Source organism: Sapajus apella, unplaced genomic scaffold, assembly GCF_009761245.1.
Source record: "Sapajus apella isolate SASKATOON/1434 unplaced genomic scaffold, GSC_monkey_1.0 scaffold165, whole genome shotgun sequence".
NCBI lineage: Eukaryota > Metazoa > Chordata > Mammalia > Primates > Cebidae > Sapajus > Sapajus apella.
In genome coordinates this window covers 2112636-2116088 of record NW_022437105.1, presented here as the reverse complement: position 1 = coordinate 2116088, position 3453 = coordinate 2112636, and positions in this window count along the sequence as shown.

Here is a 3453-nt window from a genome sequence, read left to right as displayed (position 1 = left end):
AATTCATGACCACAAGTCTCAAGTAGGCAAAGCACTTGGCATCCTGGAAACTTTGCTTTCTTGCTCTCTGACACACCTTATTCTTCCTCAAACCTTCTGTATCTCTCTCCTTTACTCAACTGTCAACTGATTTTCCCTTTATATTTCATTAAGGAAAGAAAATATGTCAGAAATAAAAATCCTTCGTTTTCCACTTACCTGCTTGCAGCTGCAGCCACCTTCTGTCTTTCCTGTTAGAATAGGTGGATTCTACTTCTCATCTAATACCTGTGCTCTGGGGCCCATTCCTTCTTGCCTTCTTACAAGCTGTCTTCCAGTAGCATTTCCTCTCTCTGCTGAATCATGGTTTTCCACCTTTGGACTCAGTCATTCTTGTTAGCATACCAACTGTCTTCCATCTTAAAAACATTACTACTACCTCTCCAGATACTCTCTTTCTCCATTACTTCTAATAATAAAACTTCACAGAAGAGTTGTCTATACTCTGGCTCCAATTCCTAGTCTCCCATTCCTCCCCTAATCTACTTCAATTTAATTTCTGAAACCATCACTTTGCTGAAATAGCTTGAAACAGTCAAGATAGTTAATTACCTTCAGGTTGCTAAATACAATGGATACTTCTCTGTTAATTTACTAACTTCTCCATTGAGAGAGGTGACCAATTCCTTTTAAAAACACTCTCTCCTTTCAGTTTACAGTACTTTACACTCAGTTTTCTTCTTTTTCCTTCTCTGTCTTACTTCCACAAGTTGAATACCTTTGGACTTCTTGGTTTTGGGCCTTATTTTCACCTATATCTGCATAATCTAAGTGGTCTCATTCAGTTTCATGGTTTTTTTTTTCCCCTTATCACTGTATTTCCAGGGCCTAACTCAGGGTGTAACTTATTAAACAATAAGGCAGTATTTGATGAATGAATAGCTTTTTATATCTCCATCATTTAACATAGTTCTCAGTTAATATTTGGCTTGCCGTAAAGTATTTGTGGAATAATTGAATGGTCATTATTATTATTACCATACAAATGAGGAAATGGAGGGTCAGAGATATTAAATAATTTACCTGTGGTCACACAGCTAGTAAGTGGCACATCTGGGATTCAAACCAAAGTCTTAACTCTAAATCCTTGTTCTCTCCATTACATCATAGTACCTCCCTACGTATTTGGTCCTTAACTCCTAGAATCCATCTTCATTTACCTTATTTTTATGCCAAACTGGAATGACTGATGTACCTGAATATGTCGATTTTCCCCCCTCAGCCTGTTATGGACTTGAAACCTAATTTCTACTTCCATTGCACATCTACCTGTATCTTTCCTACCTGTCTTTAAAAGCAGTTTTCAAATTCTATGTCAACCTTGAAATCTCCATTTTTTTTTAGTTGCTAGCAAACTCCATTTTTTTTAGTTGCTAGTTGTCTTCCACCTAAGCTGCCTTAAAGTACAATTGTATCTTTGTACAATATTCTATTAGTGTTGAAGCTGCCTATAGGATCCCAATCTATACAGTGCCTCCTTAATATTTTTCCTTGCCTTGCACATTGGAAGACTGAATCAGTATTTGTTGACTCCGGAATCAATTTGCATTTGATCTTGTCAACCTAAATAACAGACAGGTTTGCCAAACATGACAAATGTGAGAGTAGACATTGCAATGTGGAATAAGGTGTCATAGTAAACTATAGGTGTATTGAGGGAGGTAAAGGAAGACAAGGGGTTTACAAGGAAAGTGAGGAGGATTACCTAAGTTGTTTTGAAACAATTATCCTTGGCTATAAATATCAATAACAAAGGGGATGCCACTCCAAGATTGGGCAGGCAGTTGCTGTGCAAATGTCCTTAAAGCATTTTTTGTGTACTGTTTTGTGGCCTTTGTGCAAGGTTGTGGTTTTGGTAGTTTTTTGTGATAATTCTTGATATCAGGCTATTAGTGAGAACCTACCCTTCATGGCTTTCCTTGACTCCATTTTGTGACAGCTTTCACAATGTAGACAGCTGAAGAGATTTTTTTTTTTTTTTTTTTTTTTTTACGCTGAACTCTATCGGGAGAATCTGACTCAGGGTCCTGATGAATGAAAACAATTTAGCTGAAAGATGCAGTTTCCTCTTGGCAGATTCATACAAGGAGTGTAGTGGAAGCTTACACCTGCACGTGACAGGACTGAGGAAGTAGGGATGGTCTGGCCTCAGCTGAGAGAATGAAGCTAGATTAGTAAGGCTTGAAGGCCCGGCATGTCAGTGGTGACCTCTCTGACCTGAGCAAGTGAGCCAGGCTGGGCTGGGCGTGTCAACGACGGTATTTGTCAATGTGACGCCCTAGAAATAATCCCTTTATCTTTCCGAACTTTTGTTGCTGAGTGTAGGCAACAATAATGAATGGAAAGCAAGCGGGATTGTACTTTAAATCTGAGAACATTCTCTATCTTCCAGAACAAGTCATCTGCAGGCGCAGGTAATGGAGTCCGTGATGTCAGCTGTAGACTGGCCGCCCGGGGCCCAGGCTCGGCTCCTCACTTTCCTGTTTTTAGTGCGGTCCTAGAAGAGCCCTGATGCAGCCCAAGATCAGTAATAAATGCAGCTGAAATACTCCGGCTCCCACGTTCTCCGGGAGGTACCTGTCAAGCCGGCCTTCAGGCCCCTTCCCGGCTCCCAGCCAACCGCGTCCTCGGCGGAGGCATCAGCCACGCGGGAACGCAAACCCACGCGGGCCGAATCTCAGCGACTTTTTCCGGCCGTGCCTTCCCCACGCTCCTGGGCGGGCGCCGACAGCCCCCGGGGGCAGCTGCGGATGCCCGGGGAAGCGCGGCCGGGACAGGTGGCTCCGCGGCTCCCTTCCGGCGCCGCCAGGGAGAGAGGCGGCCCGAGAACAAAGGCGGGAGAGGGGCGGCGACTGCGAGCGCGCAAAGGCGGAGGCCCGGCAGTCCCCGAGCGGCTTCCGGGGCACGGCGACCCCCGGCGGGGAGGGGGCGGGGCGGGGACCCCCGGGAGGGGCGGGGCGGGGCTAGGCAAGCGCCGCGGGGGCGCGGAGAGAGGGAGGGAGCCAGGGTGACGCGCGGAGGGGCTGGCCCCGGCCGGGCTGGGGGCCGCGGGGAGGGGGCGGCTGCCAGTGCGCCAAGTGGAGACTAGCCGGGCCGGGGCGGGCCGGAGGGCGGGCGGGAGGTGGGGCGCGCCGCGGGCTGGTGGGAGCCGCGGCCGAGTACAACGCCGGGCCTGAGGCAGCCGCGGGTGTGAGGGGAGCAGCGGGGCTGAGGCGGCGGCGGGGCTGAGGGGAGCAGCAGGCCTGAGGCGGCGGCGGGGCTGAAGAGACCGGCGGGGCTGAGGCGGCCGCAGGGCTGAAGAGAGCGGCGGGGGTGAAGGGAGCCCCGGCGGCAGGGAGGCCAGCGGCGGAGCTGTGGGGGGCGGCGGCCGGGCGGGTCGGGCTGACGTGAGGAGCGCCGCCGCCGCCGCCGCCG